This window comes from Muscardinus avellanarius (assembly GCF_963383645.1).
Source record: "Muscardinus avellanarius genome assembly, chromosome: 2".
In the NCBI taxonomy this organism is placed as follows: Eukaryota; Metazoa; Chordata; class Mammalia; order Rodentia; family Gliridae; genus Muscardinus; species Muscardinus avellanarius.
In genome coordinates, this window is record NC_137787.1 from 134,350,909 (window position 1) to 134,377,234 (window position 26,326).

Here is a 26,326-nt window from a genome sequence, read left to right on the forward strand (position 1 = left end):
AAATGTAGATCAGGCAGAGGGTCAGAGGAGAGGGTAACCTTGGGTGGGCATACTGTGAAGGCTCTCCCAACGAGGGGGACTTCTGGGATACCAGGAAAATACTACAAATTCTACACAGTTGTAGGAAAGAGAGAACTCTAGATAATGGAAGCAGGCCAGAGAGAGAAAAGCAACAGGCAGAAAAATAGCCCCCTGCATTTCATCTAGAGGTGCCCACACGTGTGTTTGTGCTGTCAAGTAAGGGCTGTTCAGTCACAGCGCCAGGAGAGAAGGAATGTGTAGGAAAGTGTTTATTATCTCTATAAATAACTTCCTACATTCATTTGTACATAACTTTGCAGTCTGCAGTACAATTTCACATCCATAATCTCACCAGATACTCCAGCAATAATTATTCTAACCTATCAGTCCTCTTTCTGTGCAGCACCAGTGGAAAGCAATTAGTATGTGTATGAAGCCAAGGCTGTTTACACTCATGCTTCAAAGCTAATCATCTCCCAGTTGTGTATTTGTTCATTTGTTTTGATGTAAACTGTTTATTGTGAATAGAACTGAGGGCAGTGAGGGTTACAAGCATGTAAAAACATCCTCACTTTAAAATGCTGATACTGGACCTTCCATATGGTCTGCCTGAGACAGCATTCAGTTGAGCCAAAGCTTGCAAATGAGTCACAAGACCTTACTTTCATGCATCGTTTATTCGCTTTTATATGAGAAGCCCAGACAGAATTCCAGAACAAATATTTCTTATCATTCTCCCAGGCTGTTTTCAAACCTTCACAGGTCTTGGAAGCTGTGATGATATTGGGTAGCTACAACTCATGCTATTTGGTAAAGAGTGAGTACAATTAACTACAGATTTTCCACACTTGGGTCACCCAGATGGTGAGGACCATTCATTCACATCCATCTGTCAGGTCTCCCTGGAGGTCAGGGATGTGTGGCTCTTCTACTGGTACCACTCCGCAACCCCAAGCCAGCTGGGAGGATTATCTCTGGTTTTCAGTTACCCACTGAGATGCTTCCTACATCTGGAATTAACTTTTTATACCTCCTTGTACTAGATTAACCACAATGCAATAAGAGTTTATCGTCCTAGGATTCAGAGAGAACAGCACACACACACAGGACTGCTTCATTTAAATTGGCAGATTTCCACTCCTGCCTTCACTTGCCAAATGTGCCTGTGGATAGGTTGGCTGCCAGCTTGGGCTGAGCTCCCATTGCTCTTGGCTGTTGGTGGCAGCCTGTCCCAGAGGTGGTTCTAGCTGTGGGCACTGCAGTGCTCTTGCCAAGCAGACTGTGGTGGGTAAGAGAGCAGGTGGCCCTTCATGGGACCAAACATAAAGCCTCCTTCTCCACTTTTCCCATATTCCCCCATGTGTCTAGTTTTAGAGGTGCCTCCATCCCCAGGCACAATTGTCTTGAGTGATGTTTAAAAGAAAACTTGTACAAATGTCTGCCTATCAATTATCACTTAATCTATATATATTAATATTGATTATCTATGAATCACAAAAATGTCAACTCTATTAAAAATCTGTTGGTATTTTTATCCTGTTTGGGTTTCTTGTGATTGAAATATTTGCACTTCCTACCTTTGAGCAAACATACACATGTTCCCAAGGAATGAGGAAGATAGTGTCTTAGATTCACACCTGCAGGTGGTGAGGTTTTCCCAGGGGCTCATTAAAGACTCTGAATTCTCCAGGAGCTGAAACAAAAGTCATTTTTAAAATAGTTTGAGTTTACTCTGAAAGGGACACTTACAACTGCATCTAAAAATTCATTTAGCATGTGTTTATTCTTTCATTTACCTAATGCATATCTACGTACTCCTTCTGGGACATAGACAATGTGAGACATCCCCCTTCACTTGCAATACAAATGGGAGAATTTCACTAGTACCATCTGAAATCACCCACTTCATGTTTTTTTTTTCTTTGTGTGTATGGGGAAGGGTACTAGGGATTGAACTCAGGAATATTCTTAGCTCTGAGCTGTACTCTCAGTTCTGTTTTTTTTTTTTTTTTAAATAGGGTTCTGCCAAATTACTGAGGTGGCCTCAAATCTGCAATCCTCCTGTCTCGGTCTCTCAAGGACTGGGATTGCAGATGTATGCCACCCTGCCTGGCTTACTTTGTGCTTTTGAGAACATTTTTATGTCACTTGTCTCTTAATTCCATTGCCAAGGTTGGCGTCGTTCTGCTCTTTGACAGGTGAGGAAATCAAGGCCTGCCTGGGTTTTGCTATTAGTTGTTGTGGAGCTGGCACCAAAACCTCTCACTGGCTATGCAATTCAGGGCAAGTCACTAACTGCTCTGGCTCTCAGCTGTAATAAGGGCATAAAAATAACTACCTCTTTAATAAAATAATGTTCGTAAGGTGCTTTTCATGATACCTAGCACATCATATGCTCAATAAATGGTCACTGTTCTCGGATCTTGGAAGCTATTTTTTGAAATGGTGACAATTCTAAGATCAATCCTTAGGCAAAGATGCTATTGCAAGGATGATGATGCCCCACTGGGCTGCCTCTCCTGGTGTTTTCTGAAGCAATATTTAGCTCATTTTTTACCCTCCGAGTCACTGATGGACTTTGGTGGAGAGATGGTAAAGGTGGCTTAGTAGGCGGATTCCTTACTTTGTTTGCAATCCATTCCCTCTTTCTCACAACATACAAGTACTCGTGTGTGTGTGTGTGTGTGTGTGTGTGTGTGTGTGTGTGTGTGCTTGCACACTCAGACCAGGGCCATCACTAGTTTCAGTTCCATTTCAGCATTCTCATGCTGTGGTGGAAAGGGAGTCAGGTAACTCCAAGGACAAGCTGCCCATGTGGGAGGCCTGAGGGACCTGGATGGTTGCTATGTGACCATTCCCTGAGGCTGATCTGCTTCTGTTGGGCTGGAGATATGACAGATTCAAGCTGACTACCAATAACCCTGCTTCTTTGCTTTGAATGTCTCCCAGGAATGTGTGGCTGCACCAAACCAAATTGCCAATAAGCCTGGGAGGACTAACCAAATCTGATCCTTGTAGCTGAGTGGACCTTGGGTGGGAGAAGGAAGCCAGTGGAGTGAAGGGACAGGAGAAAAAGTTCCTCCATTTTCCCATGCCTCCCAACTCCCCAGACAAAGGCTGGAGAACAGTGGGATGGGTTTTGTAGGAGGAGTATTTTCATGGTTTTTGAGGTGAAAAGAACTGAATGTGGTCTAGTGGAAGGTAGGAACTGAAATGGTAAGAACGTATGCTGAGTGTTATAAAAGGCAGGTGTGTGGATGCACATACCAAGGAGTGACTGGAGAGACAACGCAGGCTGGCTTTTGAGTGTGAGCACTAGCACCAGAGAGGCTCCATGTGAATCTTGGCTCTGTCATTTACTAGATTGAGCCCTTTTTGTAAAATAAAATGGTGATAATAATAATATTTACTTAGTTTGTGGGGTGTTGTGAGAGCTAATTGGTAAATATATATAAACCAATTAGTTTAGTATGCAGCATATATATTGTGAGCCACCAGTTGATATCAGTTGTTATTAGGAATTTTTTTTCTTGGTCCAGCAGGTCCTATTAATTCTTTGCAGGGTGCAGATTTTACAAGAGAAGGAAAAATCAGATCCTGTCTCAGCTATCATTAATCTCATACCCAACAAGCAACTTGAGGATGTGGATTTGGTGTTGGGGATTGAATCCAGGGACATTCTACCATTGAGACACACCCACAGCTTTAATTTACTTTCTATTTTGAAAGAAGGTCTCACTAAGTTACTGGGGATCTCTCCGAGTTGCTAAGACTAGCATCCAACCTGTGATCCTCTTGTCTCAGGCTTCCAAGTACTAGGATTATAGGCTTGTACCACCATGATGCCCAGCTGAGGATGTGGATTTTGACTGAGGATGGGAACAAAATCTCCAGTCACTATCTATTATGCAGAAACAACGCAAATCAGGCCAGTTTTGTGGGAGCCCAGCAAGAAGGGCTGTTGTGATCCCAGTAGCTAGTGATCCAAAGCTGGTCTATCAATCCTTAGAATCAATGAGTACCTCAAGGGCATCAATATGAAGTCATTAAAATAAGCAAATGTGATGGCCAAGACTACAATAGGTGTCAAAGGTAGGATGAGTAAATTCTCCTGCTAAGTGGGACTTGAAGGCATTTCAAAGAGGCAATAAAGGCTATAATAAAAATTGGCTGTTCTTCCTGGTGATGAGAATCTCAAGTCACTGGAGCAGAAGCAAAGAGATATTGACTTAGCCTTAAAGGCAGACATCAGTGAGGGTGCCAGAAATGACCTACAGAGAACCACTTTCCTATCATTTCCTCATAAACAGTGGAAATCTGCCAATATTTGATTTGAAGATCTGAGAAGACCTTTAAAAATCACATTAGAAATGTTTAGGAGATGATCTGACAGCAACAAAAAGGAGCTTAAACTCATGGCCACGGCATTCAGCAGGTCTCATACCACCCTGGTGCCCATCCAAGTCTAAATATGTTCTGTTGCCATCATTAAAAAAAAAACCTGATTAATTCCACAGTCATCCTGAGTGTTAGAGTTTAGAAGGAATTTAGAAAGAATATATCCAAACTCTGCTTTATAGACAAATAATTCCAAAACAAGTGACTGGTCCTGAGCTTCACCCACTTAACAGCAGGCCAGATCCTATAACCTAGATGCTGTTTCTTGACCACATCTCCCTCTCATGTTTGAGGTACTGTTTGCCATCTGCAGGGGGATTCTCTGCTCATTGCCAGACTCTGTGATGGTTATAAACAACCTGAAAGCAAAGGTAAGACATGCGGTATATTTGTTGTCAATTAATGGCTTTGTTTCCATTAAATTCCATTCCACCACTCTCTGAAGGATTCATTATTTTTAGCTATATGAGGTCTAATCATGGGCAGTGCCTCGGCCTGCACAGCTTGAATAATGAGGCTTTCTACTGCTCAGGCTTTCCTCCCTTCTCTTTGTCCTCGCCTGGCAGCAGCTCTAGCCAACAGGGCTGCTTCTCCTTTATCTCAGTGGGAATGCATAGCCTGCTCTGATGTTTCATGTGGGCAGCCTGGTTGCTCCTTCTCTGGGACTCCATCTGCTCTGTAGATGTTTTCCTCATGAGGTGTGAATCTTATCATCATTATCTGTTTTCTTACCTGTCTTCCCATATACTCCATGGGACTCGGGAACTAGGACTTTTTATTTTGTTTCCTTAGTCTATTGGCTGAAACACAGTTCATCCATCTTAGCAGTAGGGAAGGCCGTGTCTGGCCACCAGCTCAGAAGAGCAGATGAGGTGGGGGAGTGTGCAGGTCTTCTCTTTGGGTGTCCTCTGTGAAGTGGAAAGGAGGATCTTCACTCAAGAGTAAGGATGAGGTAGGGAATGTTTTAGGGGCCTGGAGAGAGAAGGGAAGATATGAGGTTGTCAGGAGAAGGGAAGAGGGCTTTGAATTAAATGGTGAGATGTTTGTCTAGGACCAGGGGGCTGGGGAAAGAGGCTAGGCCAGGGACCTGTAGCAGTATCTCTGAGCAGCACTGAGATCATGGGTTTCCAGTGAAACCACCAGAAAGATTGAATTTTTGTTTGTTGTGTGTGTTTGTGGTACTGGGGATGGAATTCAGGGGCATTCTAGCTCTGAGCTACACTCCTCCAGCCCTATTTTTTTTTTTTTTTTGAAGCAAGGTCTCACTAAGTTTCTGATGACCTCATTAAGTTGCTGAAGCTGGCCTTGAACCTGCAATCCTCCTGTCTTAGCCTCCCAAGTACTAGGATTACAGGCATGCGCCACCTTGCCTAGCTGGGTTTCCTTTTAATAGATGTGCTCATTATGTAGATAAAAGTTTGGCATTTGTGGTGGGTTGATTTAGCAGTGTTAAAGATTTTGCTGAGACGGTGTTACAGTGGGAAAAACCCAAGGAGTCTCTAGGAGGGTGGAGCATGGGATCTCAGCTGGGTGGGGAGGAGCAAGGGGGTGAGGAGCAGTGGTAGCTCATACAAGGACCCTGAGGTCAGCCAACTAGTGGAGCAACTGAGGAGGAACTTTAAAAGAAATGTAAATAGCTAAAGGACTTGTTTCATAGAGGGTGAAAGATAAAGTTCTCCTCTTTGTCACGGTGGCCAAGCGTGTGCAGATGGCTGGGGCCACATTCCAAACAGGAGGAAAATGGCTTCTACCGGCTCTTGCTTGTGGAAGAGGAAGCTGCTATGGAGTCCATACTCCACCCTAGAGCTCCTCGCTCTCTTCTAATGCCTTTCTTCACTCTTTTGTCCATGCCACAGACTCCTAGTGGGACCTAGTAGCCTCAGTCCAGAGCCACGCAGTAGAAGAAAGAGGCTGCAGGGGGTGGGCTGCCCTGGAGCACAGGAGAGAAAGCTCCCCAGGAGCAGGCACTGCTCTTGAATGAGCCAGGCTCTCGTCCTAATCACACTCTTCTCCAAGCGAGGTGTTGTTCACCTTCTTTTAGAGATGAGAAGACTGGGGTCTGGGCAAGTTATGTTACTGGCCAAAGTCCACACAGCAAGCAGTATATGTAGGGTGTTTACACTCAGGTCTGCTAGGTTTTTTTTTATGTGTGTGCTAGAGAGAATTGGGATACTGTACCGATGTCCCCAGTTCCCTTTGAAATGGCCCCTGGATTACTCCATACATTTGTTCAGACTGAAATCCGTCCATCCATCCATCAATCATCCTTCCTTCCTTCCTTCTGTCCTTCCTTCCTTCCTTCCTCCCTCCCTCCCTCCCTTCTGCCCTCCCTCCTGCCCTCCCTCTCTCCCTCCTTCCCTCCTTCTTTCTCTTTATTTTTCTGAACTCCCAAGATTCTTAAAAAGTAGTAGCTCTGAATAATTGACTGTTTTACAGCAGTGCTTTTGTAGAGCTATACTGTAGCGTTGGTTTGGGGTTTTTTATTGTAGTTTTTAGTTTTTTGGTACTGGGGATTAAACATAGGGGTATTCTACCTCTGAGCTACACTCTCAGCCCTATTTTAAACAGGTTTTTTATTTTAAACAGGGTCTCACTAAGTTGCAGAGGGCTTTGCTAAGTTACTCAAACTAGCCTCAAACCTGCGATCCTGGCCCGGCCTCTTTGGGATTATGGGCATGTGTCACCACATCTGGCTTGACCTTGTTTTTTGACACATAATAAAATAAATAAAATGTATATGATTATGTGTATAGAACAGGAATGACTGTCTCTTACAATCACTATGTCCTTTGGCTTAATACCGTTTTGTTATTAAGATATCCTTGAACTCAATTCCCTTTCAGTATTAAAGATCCCTTTTTAAAATTATTACATGAAGGCAAATAAAAGATAGGAGTTTATTTGCTTGTTTTAATATCCTTCCTAGGTGAAATATATAATTAGGTCTACTTTACCTTTCACAATGTTTTGAGTCATTTTACCAGTCCATGAAATTAATGGAGAGCCACTTGTTTAGAGAAGGGATCCTGATCGCCTGTCCTAAAGTAACCTGGCCTCTGGATCTGGAGCAGGTGAGAGTTTTTTGCTTTATATCTTATCTCTCTTCCCTGAGACAATGAAACTTCTAGGTTTGAGAACCCTTCCGTTTTCATTAGCATGAGTACAAATCTATGCCTGAGTTGGTTTTATGTGTCATTTACCCTGTGAGCGAATTTAGAATTGGTATGCTCTTTATTAGTCCCAGAGTACCATGAGGATCAAGTATCCACACAGCCTGACATCACAGCAGAAATCTGTCAAGCTGGGGTTCCTAGGAAGCATCAGTGTGGGGTATGGAAACCAGAGCTCCTGAAAGCTGCTGCCTGCTGGGAACCATGAACAGGAACCCTCTCTTCTCCTGGGAGGTTGGTCCACTGCTGCTGTGGCACCGAGCATGCTGGCAAGGGTTTCCCAGCTCAGTGGTAACCAGGATGTGACTGACCCACAGCAATGAGAAGGCTCACAGTGGTGGTTCTAAGTCAAGGGGGTGGTGTTTCCTTGGATATGATGAGGAACATTAGCTCGGCCTTGATGATTGGAGCCTGTGGTGGGGATGTGGGCTTCTCCATCATATCCTAGTGCATGAAGTGTACAGGATCAGAGAAGTATGAAACTACTTCTCAGAGAATGTCACCAAGTAACAGCTAGCCTGATGATTTTTCTTAAACCAAGTTACAACAGGATGTAGTCTGCTAATCTTGGAAGAAAGACTTTGTGATGTTTCAGTTTTCCTTCTTTGCTTCCTCATTCTCACCTTCGTTTAACTCAGCATCTCCTCATTCTCTGCCATCTCTGTGTAGTGTACAGACCTCTTTTTATTTGGGCCATTCATCATACGTGATATGGTGCGATGGTTCTGGATTTCTGATATTTCTCACTGTCCTTAATACATACCAATGTTTAGAACTTGGACACATTATTTGAACTCATAAGGCATGGCTTTCATATCTATAAAAGGGATAGCAGTGACTGTAGTGCTGTGGGGGGAGATTAATGAGAAAATGCCCACAAAGCCTTAGAATTCCCTACTATAGAATAAGCATGGAATAAGTGTCAGTTACGAAATTATCCCTCTTTTTTATTGCAGGTCTGAGGATGGGACCCAGTGGCATTTGACCTCCAAGCTACACCCCTTGCCCTATTTTTTATTTTTTTATTTTTTGAAACCGAGTCTCACTTAGTTGCAGAGGGCCTCATTAAGTAGCTGAGGCTGTCTGCGAACTGCAATCCTCCAGTCTCAGCCTCCTTAATGCTGGGATTATAAGCGTGCGCCACCACACCCGGCTACAATTATCCCTCTTTTTAATTTTTTTAATTTTTAATTTTTTTATTGGTGCATTGTTAATTATCTCTTAAAAGTACAGGTCAGGAAGGAAGTGGGTCATGGAGACTCACACCAAGAAGTGTGTGTTAGTCATCTCAGAGTAGATAGCCCTGCAGAACTGTAGATGAAGCCTGTTCCACCTGCTGACCCTGGTTTGGGTCCCTGTTGAGTGCCTGCCTCCTGAGAGTCTTTGCTGAGGTTCCCAGGCGCGGGGCAACTTCTAGATGACTGTACCCTTTTGCTTTGATATCTTATCTCCTTAGCCAGGAACATAATGTCAATGATACAGATTCCTCATTTTAGTTTTTAAGAAAATGGGGGCTTTAGGATAATTCACTTTAAATACTCAAAACCAACAGGTATCCCAGGAACTTAAAAAACAAGCAAACAAACATGTAAGCCAGGGGTAATGACACATGCCTGTAATTCCAATACTTGGGAGGATCACAGGTTCGAGGACAGCCTCAGCAAATAGCGAGACTCTCAGAAAACCAATGAGAGCCTGTTTCAAAATTAAAATTAAAATTAAAATTAGGCTGTGGATATAACTCAGAGAAAGAATGCCCCTAGGTTCAATCTCAAGTACTAAAATTTAAAAAAATATTAATGGTGCTTTAAAAAAATCTCCGCTTTCCTCTATCTACACAAATGGGAAATCTGTATAAGTTTTTTGTTGTTTTCTAAATGCATGAAGCTATCTTATAGAATAGTTAGATTCATAAGCTAAAACCTAGCAGCACCATTTCCCTTAGAACAGAAATGGGTATACTCAGAAAGGAAAGTTCTATTTGCTAACAAATAAATGCTGCTCTGATTCCGGTGGCACATGAGGCCTGAAACCCCAGAGAATATACATCATGCTGGCAGTGAGGGTACTGGAGGGCTGAGATGGTGTGTTTGGCAAGCTGTGGTGTACGGGGGCCCCCGAGCAGGGACTTGCATTGCTGACACAGGCCTCAGTTACGGGGCTGCTGGCTAATTTGAAAAATCCACCAGGCCTTTGCTTCAATGTCATCCGACAAATGTCACCAACAGGGGACATGTTGCATGAAGGAAGAGATTTTTCTTCCATTGATTTGAAACCAAAACATCTATTCACTAATGCAAAGTGAGTCAAGATGTTAATTTATCCCTCAGAAGCATGTCTGTCTTTGAATACATTGATTTTAACTTTGTTTTAAAGTGAGGCAAGTTTGGCTGCTCATAAGCTCACTGGCGATGTGGGGCTCTGATCAATAAGCTTTTACCATGAAGAAATACTTTCATTCCAAGGAAAGTACAACAGCTTCGCTTCAGTGAAATTGCAATAAAACGGCTCTTTAGAATGCTACGGACTTTTGAATTGTTCTTTGATTTCAAAAGTCTTTACAAAAAAAAAAAGAAAACCAAGTGAAAAGATCAAGTAAACAGAACTTCAAACATTTTTATCTTGAATTCCGCATGGTTAAAGAGTGGATTGTGGGCTTAATCCACAGGGAAGAAAAGGCTTTTTTGATCAAACATGAAAATGATACTCAATAAGCCATGTATTCTTTTAAGGTTTAAGAAACACTGGAAAGTCTGTAAAAAGTGATAGCATTTTATTTTAATTAATGATGTGCAAAAAGTTCCCAGATTTTTAAAATTCTATACTATGTATTTTTATTTATGATTTTTTTGGAAACAGGTCTCACTAAGTTGCTGAGACCCTCACTAAGTAGCTGAGGCTGGCTTTGAACCTGTGTGAGCCTCCTGTCTCAGCCTCCCAAGTGAGGGGATTACAAGCCTGCACCACCACGCCTGGCTTATTTATAATTATATAAAAATAAATGTAACCTAAATTTCATAATGTATAGCTTTTAAATTTTTCAGCAGTACAAATTTAACCCATGGGCATGCCACCTCTAAGCTACACCTCCAATTCTTTCTTTCTTTCTTTCTTTCTTTCTTTCTTTCTTTCTTCCTTCCTTCCTTCCTTCCTTTCTTTCTTTCTTTCTTTGCAGTACTGGGGATGGAACTCAGGGGTATTCTACCTTCAAGCTACACCCCCAGCCCTATTTTTTATTCTTTATTTTTGAAACAGGATCTCATTGAGTTGCAAAGGGCCTCACTATGTAGCTGAGGCTGTCCGTGAACCACGATCCACCTGTCTCAACCTCCCAAATGCTGGGATTAAAAGCAGGTGCTACAGCCCGGCGTGGTGGCACACGTTTGATCTGGGAGGCGGAGACAGGAGGATCGTGCTGGTTCGGAGCCAGCCACGCTGGCTTAAGAGACCCTATTTCCAAATAAAAAGTTAAAAAAAAATAGGTCTGGGAGTGTAGCCCGTGGGAGTGTATCCCGGAGGTAGAAGGACTTCCAGGAACCCCATTACCACCAAAAAAATAAATAAAATAAATAAATAAAAGCAGGTGCCACCACACCTGGCTTTCTTTTTTTCTTTTTCTTTTTTCTTTAAACATGGTTTCACTAAGTTGAGGTCAGCCTCAAACCCAGGACCCTCCTGTTCAGCCTCCCAAGTGCTAGTATAACAGGCATGTGCCACTATGCTCATCTAAATTTATTACTCTTAATTTTTACTCTGGACGATATTAGCCTTCCTCACCTCCAAAAGTGCTATAGATTTCATAGACAGATATATATTTTAAAATTTATTCTACCCAGGTGTAGTGGCACAAGCTTGTAATCCCACTATTTGAGACGCTGAAACAGAAGGATCACAGGTTCGCAGCCAGCCTCAGCAACTTAGTGAGGCACTGTGCAACCTAGTGAGAATCTGTTTCAAAATAAAGAATTAAAAATTGGGCTGAGGGTGTAACTCAGAAGTAGAATGCCCCTGGTTTTAATCCCTAATACCGAAAAAAAATTCCCCTAGCTTTATACAGTAGAACTTACTCCTTATGGTAAACAGCTCTATGGGTTTTGAAAACCATAGAAGGTTGTGCTCATTATGATACAAACCAGTTTCATCAAAATTTCCTTTTCTGCCCCTTAGTGGTCACACCCTTCCTCTCGCACTCCCAATCCCTGGCCATAACAGATCTGTTTTTTCCAGAATGTCATACAAAGGGAAACATGGCATGGAGTCTTTTGCTAGAATCTTTCATGTAGCAAATGCATTTAGAGTCACCCATGTTGGTCCATGTACCACTGCATCTTATTACTGCTGAGTAGTGTTCTACTACACATATATAACACCATGCCATTATCCTTTCCCCGTCAACAAAAGTTGGGGGTGTCCTTAGTTTTTGACAACTCTAAGTAAGCCAGTTATAAACAGTTGTGTGTGAGATATCTGTGAAGATAAGATTTCACTTTCTTTAGGCAAATACCCTAGGACTAAGGGCTGCTGGGTCATTTGGTAAGTACATGTTCTACTTTGTAAGAAACTGCTGAAATGTTTTTCAAGCTAGCTATAAAATTGTGCGTTCCCTCCAGCCACATTCAAGTTCTAGGTGATATTGCACTCGGCATTATCAGTTTCATCTTGCTTTTACATTCTAATAGGAGGACTGTGCTTTTAATTTGCATTTCCCTAATGACTAGTGACACTAGAGCAACTTTCCATACCTGTACCTACTTTCTGTAGTCTTTGGTGAATTATCTGTTCAGATTTTTTACATATTTGTTTTCAGTTTTAATATTATATGTAATTTATTTGAATTTCTAAAACTATATATTTTGTGTGGTTATGTATATTCTGATTATTTTATGTCGATGCATTGTAATCATACATCCTCAGGAGGTTCCGAGCGATAGAAACATCTATGCACACAGCACTTGCGGGTTTCCCTCTGGGTCGGTCCTGCCCCACTCCCTCTCCCTCCCCATGTATAATATTAACATTGACTAAACTTCATATATGAACAAAGGTCTATTTGAACTGCTTCCATCGTCAGATCTTCCCTTTCATGTCTCCACCGCCCTCCCCACGTCCTCTTCCACTGTTCTATGAGTATCTCCCCTCATCTACCTGAAGCCCCTTCATTTTCCAGTCTCTTTCTAGCTTCCACATGAGTGAAAACATACAACCCTTTGATTTCTGTGACGGCCTAATCTCGCTTAGCATACCATTCTCAAATTCCACCCATTTTCTTACAAATGACATCATTGTGTTTTTCTTTATGACTGAGTAAAATTCCATTGCATGTATATACCATAATTTCCTAAACCATTCATCTGTTTATGGATGCCTAAGGGTTTAGCTATTTTTAATTGGATTGTTTGATTTCTTATTGTTGAATTTCGAGGGCTCTTTACATATTCTGGACACAAATCTAGTGTCAGATTTGAGATTAAAAAATATTTCTCTCCCAGTCTATAGAGCAAGCTTTTCTTGTCCTATTAAAGAAGAACAAAATTACGTTATTTGCAGGGGGAATGAATGGAAACAATAAAAACAATAAAAAGTTGGATGCTCTCCCTTATATGCAGAAGTTAGGGGAAAAAAGGTCATAGGAGCGACTCTAAACAAGGAAGGAGAAACCATAGAGGAGTAAGGTGGCCTAACTGAGGGGGATGAGAGAGGGGAAGAAAGAAATTCCCTAATATATATGATGTACATTCATAAACATACCGAAGTCAATCACTCAGCCAAACACGAGAAGGAGGGAGTGAGAAGAGATCTGGGGAAGGGCTAAATGAGTGATGTGTGCATGTATGCCTCTACCATCTTGTACTCCATTAAGATGTATAAAAAAAAAGTGTCCTTTACAGAAAAAAAGGCTTTAATTTTTTTTAAATTATTTTTTTGTGTGTGTGGTACTGAGGGTGGAACCCAGGGGCTTTTCTACCTCCGGGCTATATTCCCAAACCTATTTATATTTTATTTGGAAACAGATTCTCACTAAGTTGCTGAGAGCCTCACTACGTAGCTGAGGCTGGCTTTGAACCTGTGCAATCCTCCTATCTCAGCCTCCCAAGCACAGGGACTGCAAGCATGCACCATCACATCCGGCAAGGCTTTAATTTTGATAAAGCCAATTTTATTGGGTTTTTTTCTTTTATGGGTTATGCTTTTGGTCTCCTTACCTAAGAGATCAAAAGCAAGGATCTCTTTTTAATGTCAAAAATTTGGCAACTTTTCAGAGAATTGCCGTTGAATATGAGCATTTGTCCACTTAAAAAAGTGCAACATGAGCAAACTTTTATTAATCACTACAAGTTTTCTATGCCTTTGAACAAAATGGAAATTTCCCTCTCCAGCTTGCGGAGATTTGTTTCTACTTGATTAAAACTCTAGTTTCACATGCATATCCAGGACCCTTCTCATCCTAACTGCAAGTTCCCCACTTGACTTTCTCCTGCCTCCTGTATCAGTTGGGAATCTGGTGGCAGCAGATACAGGCTCTGGTCCGGCTTATGTTTATTAGAAGATCATAGCCTCATTAAGAACGGTAGAGAACTGGGTGTGGTAGTCTACACCTGTAATACCAGTACTTCAGAGGCTGAGACAGGAGGATTGCAGGTTCAAGATCAGCCTCCGCAACTTAGCTAGATTCTCAGCAACTTGATGAGACCCTGTTTTAAAACAAAAAAGCAGGGAGGGAGCAATAGAGGTATAGCTCAGAGGTTGAATGCCCCTGAGTTCATTTCCTAGTAACACATACACACACACACACACACACACACACACACACACACACACACATTAGAGAGCAGTGCTTGGAAACTTGCAGAAATCGAGGTGTTTTTTGCAGTTCCAGGAAGTCACAGCTGTAAATGTTAAAACAGAGCTGGGCGTGGTGGCGCACGCTTGTAATCCCTGCATTCCGGAGGCTGAGACAGGAGGATCACGGTTCATGGACGGCATCAGCTACTTAGTGAGGCCCTTTGCAACTCAGTGAGACTCTGTTTCAAAATAAAGAATAAAAACTAGGACTGGAGGTGTAGCTCTGAGGTAAAATGCCCCTGGGTGCCAGCCCCAGTACCACAAAATAAATAAATAAATGTTAAAACTGAGTGTTAGTCTTGCTCTGCTACTGGTGTATCCAGACCAGCATGGTTTTCATAAGTTCCCACTGTTTCCTGACCCTTTGCTCATTGACTCAGTATTCAAATTCCAGGTGTAATGGGAGGGATTGTCCTGTGGCACTGTCCGCTGTGGATGCCCAGGGGACTGTCCTATGTCATGAAATGACAGGACGCTGTGGGGTCAGAATGTTCTTACGTCATCAAACTAGGAGACCAGAAACTCACATTAATATTCATTTCACTGCAACAAGCATTGATGAAGGGCCTGGTGAGGGGTGCCACTGCCTAGGCAGGGATGATATAAGCACCATGTGATTTGTCTGTAGCATGAAAGATCAGTGCCAACATGCTGCGGTGTCCTGGGATAGGGTGGCTCTCTAGGAAAGTCAGGATAGGGACTGCAGATGATGCGACATTTGGTTACCAGAGGCAGAAGGGGAGGGAAAATGATTTCAAAAAGAAAAGGGTGGGGCCATAAACATCTGGGAAGAACACCAGAATGGAGCCAGCAGTCAGCGTTCAGGCTTGGATTCTAATCAGCAAGACGGAGTGATGGCTTAAGCTAGCTTCCTCAGAGGGAGGTTAGGGTGGAAAGACAGGGGAGCAATCACAAAAATTGCTGTAGCAATACATGAGATGGGGTGGGGGAATAAAAGTAGTAGGTAGAAATGAGACAAACAGGGATAAAAAGGGAGAGTGCAGCTTTAAATCTATAACCTCCACATTGGGTCTCACCTTCACCCTGAAAGTCTGTTTTCCTTCAGACCTAAATTCCTGGAAAGTCCAGTAAACAAAGGGTTCAGTAAATATTAGAGCACTACACATCCAGTTAATTATGTACATATGTCTTGTTGACCAGTAGAATGTATGTTAGACTGATAAGGAGTGTCTGGAGGGGATGTTGTTAAAAGGTCTATGACATTTGGTCAAGACTAGGCTCCATTAATCAATCAGATGAAAGAAGCTTAAAGATTTGAGGAAAACTACACTGCTGTCCCTGTTCTGTGCCCTTGTCCACCCCCTTGCAGCGATCTCCAATAAAAGAAGAGGCTGTGAAACCCCAAGTGGGTCTCTCTCACTCTGGTGGTGGTTCCTGTCCTCTTTTGAATATGTATTTCTTACTTTCATAAACAAATCTCTGTCTATGGTGCATGCTGAGATTCTTTACCATCATGTAAGCCAAGGACCCCACAGATACTGAGTTGAGGAACTGATTCTTTCCCATGACAAGACAGAAGATTGCTTTTTTATCTATTGCCTTCAGATATATATGGGGTCAGAGGAGCTATTGATTTGGTAATGTCTTCCTGCCAAGAGACAGTACAGAATATCATAGAACTACAGAACAGACAGGATTTCAAATGCTTCAAAAGTAGAAGTCAAAACCCAAAGAGGCATAATCATTCAAAGTCATTTACAGTAACCATCAGGCATCTCTGCTGTGGCCACCACTCTCAGTGGCCTGGGGCACTTCTAGGGGCAAAGCTGTGCCTGACCTGATGCTCCCGGCTCCCGCTTTCTAGAGCATCCCAAAGCAGGCCATGTGAACATTATTCCTGTGAGTACCTACAAGCAAAGGGTCCTGTAGTCATACCAACTGGAAATGCTGTATACCCAATCTCTGGGTGTATTCATATACTAAGGTTTCTAAGGAGTATATGGAAAGGCCTTCCCACATTATTTGCCTGCAGGATCAGTTTGCCTAAAACCTCTTAACAGTCACCTGCCTGATGGGATGGGCCCCTCTCTTTCCCTGCCCCAGTCTAACACAGCAGGGAATCAATGAATCTGCAGAGCAGCAGAGGAAGTCTTGGTTGGCTACTACTCCTGTGCAGGTTTGCAGGGAAAAAATGGAGTTCTTGAAGGCCCTAAATTTCAGAAAAATCCTATTTTTCAAAATCCAAACATATGACTGATCAGTTTATGTTTTTTTTTTTTTTCCAGTACTGGGGATGGAAACAAGGGGGCATTCTACCTCTGAGCTACACCCCTAGCCTTTTTTTTTAGCCTTTTGTATTTTTGAAACAGGGTGTTACTGAGTTGTGAAGGGGCTCACTAAGTAGCTGAGGCTGTCTGTAAACCGTGATCCTCCCATCTCAGCCTCCCGAATGCTGGGATTACAAATGTGTGCCACCACGCCCGGCCAGTTTACTTTTATGAAAGAGAGGAAAAAGAAAAGTTTTATATAAAGCTGATATTGACTATATATGAATTAATAGCCCTATGCTTATATATACATATATGAGTTCATATGCATATTCACATGTATTTGAATTAATAGCCCTATGCATATATATGTTTGCATCTGTATGTAGAAGTTCATATATCTATTCACATATGCATAAATTAATAGCCCTATACTCTTATAAAATATAGCAAATTAGGGGTGAGTTTGTCCTCACTTTAGGCCACACTCCATATGCATGCATGTGTTGACAAACCGGGCTTCCTATCATCCATACACTCAGACCCCCATATGCTCAGGATCATGTGGAAAAGGGCAGATGAGAGGAATCATCCTCTTCTCCATTCTAATTCTCACCTAAAAATCTGGGAAATCCAGTTTTCTGAAGTTCCCAGGGATGTTCTTGCAAACTAGTTACAGATAAGAAAGATACTTCTCAAGCAAGAAACAGTGTCAGTGCTATTGCTTTCATATAAGGCTTCTCACTTCCCTCAGTTTGGACTCAAGCCTTATGAGCCCTGGATCTGTATGGAGATTCCCTTCCCATTCCCTTGGCAGGAAATGCCCTGGTTGGGTGTCTGGAAGGGGCCTCCTGCCCATGTGTCTCCTGGCTTCCTGCTTCCTTCCTTCCCATCACCGCCCTCTGGAGCTCTTCCCAGACCTTACTGAAAAGGACTGAATCAATCTCTCTCTCTCTCTCTCTCTCTCTCTCTCTCTCTCTCTCTCTCTCTCTCTCTCCTCTACCCTCTATCCTCTCTCTTTCATAATGGGTCCACTGCCAAGATTGATCAGAGAAAGTCAGCTAGATCCCTTCTGTTCTGATATCTGGTTGATTGAGCATCTACCAGACATTGTGCTAGGTGACAGAGGTAGACAGGACATTGTTACTGCCCGTATAGAATTTATGGCCAACTAGGAAGCAGGTCACACTCACAGATCATTTAAATTACCTGGCAAGTGCTACAATAGAGAAATAGTCAGAGTGCTGTGGGCATGAAGGCTAGCCTGGGAGTTAGAGCAAGATGCCTCTTGTAATATTCTCTGCTGGAACACAGCCCCACACCTGGCATACAGATGGTTTCCAGGAAGTGAGATTTATTTCCTCTAAGAGAAATAAACCTGATCCAGACATCCTTTTTTCCTCAGTGGCATGGACCCCATACTCATTAATGGTAACTCTCATTTCTCCCAAGGCTTGGTGTTATTTCAAACTTTAGAACAAGATGGCCTTCTGGCTTCAAAGGATCATGTCCAATGTGTTGGAGGGCTGGCTTGGTTCTCCAGGTATTCATCTGTTCCTTTCCTTGAGGCCCTGGGACAACACAGCACTTATATTCTGCTATCGTTTGGACCTTGAGTGTCTCCCAAAGGCCCAAGTATTAAATACTTGGTTCCCAGCTTGGTGCGTTTGGAAGTGGTGGTGGGAGCTGGGACCTAGTGGAAGGTTTTATGTCATTGGGAGTGGAGGGCATGCCTTCAAAGGGCATTGTGAAAGACTGGTGTCTTCCTCTCTCTTTTATTTCCTGGCCATGAAATGAGTGGCTTTGCTTTACCAAGGGCTGCCCGTCAGGCCCACAATTAGGCCACTCAACCATGGACCAAAGACTCCAGGACAGTGAGCCAAAATAAACTTTTTCTTTTTTTCTTTTTTGTTATACCAGGCACTGAACTTAGAGACATTCTATTTCTTACTACACCCCAAGTCCTTTAAATTTTCTTATTTTTTAAATTGTGAAACAAGGTATTGCTAAATTGCTACACACTGACTTGGAACCTAGGAGCCTCTTGTCTCAGCCTCCCAAGTACTAGAATTATAGGTGTGTGCTACCATGCATGGCTCCTTTCTTCTTTTTAAGATGATTATCTCAGGTATTTATTATAGTAATGGAAAGCTAACTAACACATTCTTACATCCACTATTATTTATATTTCAAAGAAAGATGAAAAGAGTAATTGAAGTGTGTGAAATCAGTTTTCTGTGGTACTCCAATTCTTTAAAAGTAATCATCAGAACTCTGCTTGAGGCACTCTTATAAAGTAATGTGTTTTAAGAAGCATCAGAGGTTAGACATGTATATAACTGTCACTTTTAAAAAATAGTTATGTCAGTCAGTTTTAAACATTAAGATGGGCATGCATTTTATAGAAAACTCACATTAATTACTTTCATAAAAATTTTACAGAAAACTTACAGTAATTGCTTTCATTAAAATGTTATTGTGGGTTTTTTTTACCTAAATAGTGCTACTTAATGTGATATCCAATGTATTTTTTTCTGACTTTGACTCCAACTACTTTTTTTTTTCAGTACTGGGGATTGAACCCAGGGCCTAAAGCATACTAGGCAAGCAATATACCATTGAGCTATATTCTCAACCTATTCTCAAAATTTTTTATTCTAAGCAGGGTGTAGAGGCATGCACCTGTAATCCTAGTACTTGAGATGCTAGATGATCACAAGTTTGCAGCCAGCCTTATCAGTGTCGCAAGACTCTCAGCAATATATCAAGACCCTGTTTCAAAAACAAAAAATAAATAGGGATGGAGGTGTAGCTGGAGGTATAGTACTCCTGGATTCAATCCTGAGTACCAAAAAAAAAATTTTGAGACACTATTTTGTTAAGTTGTACAGGCTTACTTGAAACTTGTAATTCTCCTGCCCCAGCTTTCCAAGTAGCTATGATCCAATTATTTATTTTTATTTTTTTAAATAAAGCCTAATTATAAGAGATGAGGTGACATTGTGACACTCCCATGATTCACCTTCACCTGATCCTGGCTTCCCATTGTTCTCCAGGTGCCACTTCCTGTATGGTAGGTATTATTGTTGCCAAATAACTGCTGTCCCTACCCCACTGACATGCTCAACCATACCACTGGCTTTCCAGTGAAATGTGCGTGGCTGTGACATGGGCTAGCTATTAACAGATGCCATGAAAATATATGATGATTCTAACAAGGCTCTTCCCCATCTGTCAGGAAGATATATTCCAGTTAGGAATTGTCCCTTTAGCTCTAGCCCTGAATGAAGATGTATAGCAAAGTCACAGCTACCTTTCTGTGAGCATGTGACAGATTCAGGAAATAATTTTTTTGTTGTTGTGAGTCACTGAAACTTGGGTGCTATTTGTTATTGTAGTACAACATAGCCTATGTTGACTGAAGTACATGGCCAACAAGGTTTTGCATCATTCCTCCTAAGCCCCTTTTTTTTCAACATTTTTTTGGGAACAATCCTACTGATGGAACCCAGGAATGCTCCACCACTGAGCTTATCCCCAGCCTTTTGTATTTTTTGTTTGCTTGTTTTATTTTGAGACTGGGTCTTCCTAACTTACCAAAAGGTCTTGAACTTGCAATCCCAAGTTGGTGGAATTACAAGTATGTGCCTCTATCACCACTCCTCACTCTTCAGTGTACTCTGATCCACCCATTCTGACTTCTCTATATTTTTGGAAACTTCAAACTCCTTCTTCCTTAAGGGCCTATGCATGCTATTCACTCTGTCTGGAAAATTATTCTTTTCCCTAAATTCTACCAGCCCTCCTACTTTCTTCACATGGCAAATTCCTACTCATTCTTGAGGTCTTGAGGAAACTGTCTTTACCTTTGCCAGAAAAAGAAAAACACAAAAACAGTTACTATAACTGTATCCCATATGCTAAAAAAACAGAAATAGAGACATGGAAGATATTTTAAAAAGTCCCACGCAGAACTTCTAGAAATGTAAACTATAATGTCTAAAATAAAAAAATTTACTGGGTAGCATCAACAACTGATAACACATTGCCAAGGAAGGGGTTATTGAACAAGAAGACGAAATCAAGAAGGATATGGAAGAAGTAAACAATACTCTCATCTGACTTGACCTAATTTAAAGAACACTCCACCCTATGATAAAAGAATACACTTGTTTTTTTCAAGTCCACACAAAGAACTTGCTAAATAGACCTATTCTGGGCTGTAAAAAAATGTTGAGACACTGAAAATAATTCAAGTGATACAAGGTCTATACAATAATGGAATTCAAAACAGAAAAATCAAAACAGAAAAATCTTGGAAAATCCTCAAATATTTAGAAACTAAATAGCACATTTCTAAATAACCCATGAGTCAAAAGGGAACAGAAAAGGAAATTAGAAACTATTTCCAGCTGAAAGAACATAAAATCACCACATAAATTTGTAGAATGTCACTTCAGCAATACTTAGAAATAATTTTTAGTTTTTAAAGAAGAAATGTAGCTGAGTGTAGTGGTGAGACAGAGGATCGCAGGCTCAAGGCCAGTCTCAGCAACTTAGCAAGACCCTGTTTCAAAATGAAAAGTGAAAAGATATGGGGATGTATCTCAGAGGTAGTATGCCCCTGAGTTGAGTGTGAAAATGAAGAAGAGGAGGAAGAGAGGAAGAGAAGGAAAAGGAGAAGGAAGAAATGCCTCAGATCGGTGGCTTTAGTTTCCACAAGAAAAGTTAGAAAATTAAGAGCAAGTGAAACCAAAGTAAGAAAAAAAAGAAGACAATAAAGGTCAAAAAATCAATAAAATAAAAATAGAAAAATCACAGAGAAAGATCACAGAAATCAAATCTGCAAGCCTACTTTTTTCAGAAAATTTATAAAATCAATCAATCCTATCTAGAGTAATCAGGAAAAAGGAAGGCATAAATCACAAATATCAGTAATGAGAGAAGTGATATCACTATAAATTCTGTAGCTATTAAAAGTAACATAAAGAAACATGATGAACAACTTTATGCCAATGAATCTGACAATTTAGAAGAGATACCCAAATCCATGAAAGATAAAAACCAATACAGTTCAAATGAGAAAAATCTGTGACATGAATAGCCATATTATATATTGAAGACATTTTTAATTAAATCCTACCTACAAAAAAAAATCACAGGTCCACATGAGAACAAATCTCAGTAGACAGAACAGGCATTTGTTAAAATTTAACCTTCATTTCTTTTAGCAAATTTGAAATCAAAGTAAAAATTCTACCTTTATAGAGGCCACCAACAGAAAACATAAAAGTAACGTTAGACTTACATTAGAAGATGGAACATCTCCCTGAGATCAGGAGGAAGGAAAGGATGGCTGCTTGCTTTACTTCTATCCAACATTGTACTGAGAGTTCTGGCAAGACAGTATTTTTTTTTATTTCAAAAAAGGATAGGCATCTCAATGAGAAAGGAAGAAGTAAAGCTGTCTATCTACAGACAAAATGGTCATCTATATAAAAAGCCAACAAAATTAACAAAGAAAAAAAGTGCCTGGAACTAGTAAATGGGTTTAGCAGTGTTTCAGGATATGAGATCAATGTAAATCAATTGTATGCTCACATTCCAAGATTAAAATATTGGAAGTTGGCATAAACAATACTGTTTATAATTACATCGATCAATATGAAATGCTAAGGACAAACTGGGGAGAGAAAGGATGTGAATAAGGGGTACATTGAAAAATGCAAATTATTGTATGGAGAAAATAAAGATATGTAGAACTGATTATGTCTTGTTTGGGGGTCTGAAGACTTAATATTGTTAGCATGTTGATTTTTCCTAAACCTACCAATAAACTCAATCTAATTTTCACCCAGATCCTAGCAGACTTTAAAAATATTTTTGGTAAAAATTAACAAGCCAACTGGGTATGGTGGTGCACACTCATAATCCCAGTACTTGGGAGGCTGAGACAAGAGGATCACAGGTTTGTGGCCAGCATCAGCAACTTATTGAGGCCCTCCACACTTAGTAGATCTAGTTTTGATATAAAAAAATAAAAAATAGGGCTGGAGGTGTAGCTCAAGGTTCGGTCCCAGTATGATGAAAGAAAGAGAAAGGAGGAAAGGAAGAAAGAAAGAAAGAAAGAAAGAAAGAAAGAAAGAAAGAAAGAAAGAAAGAAAGAAAGAAAGAAAGAAAGAAGAAGAAAGGAAGAGAAAGAACCCATTCTAAAGTTCATATGAAGTGCAAAGAACCAAAGGTAGCCAAGAAACTGAAAAATGTGACATGGTTTAAACTACCTGATTCTAAGACTGTAGTAATTAAGACAGGTGTGAGAGGTTGGCATAAGGCTAGAATAGTCAAGTTAGGTGAATACAGAGTCAGAAAGAAGCCCATATATATATGAAAAACTGATTTTAAACAAAAGTGCAAAAATAATTAAGTGGGAAAAGGGCATATTTCTCTTTTTATAAATTTTGAATAAACAAAATGGGGTACAATGGGATATTTTGATATATGTTTAGTCTGTGGAATTAGTCAATCAAGCTAGCTAGCATATCAAAGTATTCGATACTTCGATAAGTATTCACCTCGAATACTTATCATTTTTCTGTGGTAAGCACCCTTAAAACCTATTTTTAAGTAGTTTTGAAATTAAGGTGAATTTTATTTATTAGTGTCACTATCCTGAGCAGTAGATCACTAGGGCTTATCCCTCCTTTTTAGATGAAATGTTGGACCCTTTGATCAACAACTCTCTTTTCCCAGTCCTCCAGCCTCTGTTAACCACTGTTCTATGATCTACTTCTGAGTCCAACTTTTTTAGATTTAAAATTATGCAGTATTTGTATATTTGTTCCTGTATCCTTTCATATAGTGAAGTACCCTGTAGGTTCATGTATATTGTTGCAAATGACAGGATTTCTTTATTTTAATTCCATATCTGTATATTTATATATACATTATATCCTATATACATTAGATATAGGTGTTATGTATTGTGTGTAGTGTATGAATATATATATAATCTATTGATGGACACTTAGGTTGCTTCCATATCTTGGCTATTGAGAATCATGTGGCAATGAGCAGGGTAGGGGATAGTTTCATAGTCTTTGGATATAGATCCAGAGTGAGACTAGTGTATCATAAGGTCATTCATTCAATTTTAGCTTTCTGAGAAAGCTCCATACTATTTCTCTAATAGCTATACTAATTTATGTTCCCACTAACAATGTATAGGGTTTCCTTTTTTCCACATCCTCACCAACTCCTGTTACATATATATGTATGTATATGTATATATGTATATGTGTATATATATATTATATATATTATTATATGTTGAAACTACTGGAGATTGAACCCAGTGGCATTCTACCTCTGAGCTACACCCCCAATCATATTTTTATTCTTTATTTTGAAAAAGGTTCTCTTTAAGTTTCAGAGGGTCTCACTAAGTAGCTAAGGCTGGCCATGAACCTGCAATCCTTCTGTCTCAGTCTCCCAAGTACTGGGATTACAAGCATGCACCACCATGCCTGGCTACTTTTTTGTGTGTGTGCTTCTGGGGTTCCTGGAAACCCTTCTACCTCCGGGCTACACTCACAGATCTAGTTTTTATATTTTTATTTGGAAACAGGGTCTCTTAAGCCAGCACGGCTGGCTTTGAACCTGCGTGATCCTCCTGTCTCCGCCTCCCAAGCACGGGGATTACAAGCGTGCGCCACCATACTAGGCTGCCTGGCTACTTATATATATATTTTTAAAGTTCTTGATGATAATTATTCTAATACAAGTAAGGAGCTACCTCTTTGTGGTTTTAATTTGCATATTCCCTAATGTTTAGTGATGTTTGACATCTTTTCATATAGCAATTGGCCATTTGTATTTCTTCTTTTGAGAAATGTCTCTTCAGATCCTTTGTCCAATGGGTGATTATTGAATTATTATTTGGAATTCTTATATATTTTGGATTAACCCTTTTTCAATTGTATGGCTTGCCAACATTTTCTGCCATTCTATTGTTTTTCTTTGTATATAGAAGCTTTTCAGTTAGATACAATCCTGTTTGTTTTTACTTTTGTTGCCTATGCTTTTGGGGTCATGTTAAAAAAAATGGTTCTTTCTCTCTTTTTTCTAGTTTAATTTTGTAGAATAAGGTCATATACTCAAGTATTTAATACATTAAGTTTAGTATAGTGTGAGATAATAATTTTATTTCATTCTTCTAGGTATGGATATCCAAGTGATCCTCAGGACTTTGATACAAGCCCAGGCAACACACAGTGAGGGCCCAGCATGAAAAAAGAAGAAAGAAGGAGAAAAGAAAGGAAGAAAGGGAGGAAGGGAGGGGGAGAGAATGAGAGAGGAAGAAAGAGAAAGAAGGAAAGAGAGAGAATGAGAAAGAAAGAAAGAAAGAAAGAAAGAAAGAAAGAAAGAAAGAAAGAAAGAAAGGAAGAAAGGAAGAAAGAACTGGTAATGAAGGACAATCAGTATATTGCTAAGTTGTAGCCAGAAAAAAAAAACACAATAAATAGTATGTTTAAAAGATCTATTATCATCTCAAGTTTGAGGAGAACTCTCCAAAGTCCAAAATACTCAATTTCCCTACCCAGAACACTCTGAACTCATAATCAATTTAGGATTAAGCACATTTTTACATCTTAGATTGAATTCAAGTGTAGCAGAAGATGGAACTCAGAATCTGATTTATACAGTTTGTAACTGAGCTTCTTCTTGAGCTGTATTTCCTAGTGTCTCTACTGCCTTATGCATAACTTGTGTTATTTGCTTTTTCTCTTCCCTACCGCAAACGAACTCACAACTCCCTTCTGATCTCATGTCCTGCCCATTGCTTGAGTCCTATGACTTCCTAGAGAATTCTTTCTTCTGTCCCAGTCTTTAGCTGTCCCTATAAGTCCATGTTTCCCAGGATGTTGCTTGGACTTCTCATTACAATTACTTCTGCACACATTTATTTATCCTGTTGGGCCAGCATTATAAATTACTTATGTTTGTGATCCCCGAGGCATCTGGCAAAGAGCTGTGCTCTGATCATAGTAGGTGTTCAATAAATGTTTATGAAATGTATTGGAATTTCTGAAACTGGTGGGTAACTGATACAGATGCCAGGATATAAATGTTTCCTGTAGCTCCTGTGTTTAAGATGATGCTGTGCTTGCCACCTGGCAGACCCTGCCATGTGCTTGTTCAGTGCAACACTCATCAACACTGAGCTGCAATGTCAGCGAGACAAGGAGGGGACTAAATGGGGATGATGTACGATTTACAGACAAGTCTCCATCAGCGATTATGATTTTACACTTCAAATCACCATCAGTTACTCCTTTCTTCTTTAGCACTAAGGCATACAGAGAGGTTTTCTCATAGTCAAATAATCTGACTATAAGATTATTAGACACATTAACCAAGTTACACCTTTTTATGTATTGGATGTACAGGCTATTGTCTATGAATTCAAGATTAGTCATGCCCCGTGGACTGCTGTGGTATTTTTCAGTGTAACAAGTGAATAATGAGAGGTCTCATCAAGGTCTAGAAAGCCGAAGTTTTTCTCTTACCAATTTGCAAGCAGCTGAATGAAGGCCAGACCAATGGGTCATGTTTGGAAGGTGACAATTTTTATTTTTTTTATTTTTTGGTGGTACTGGGGTTCCTGGA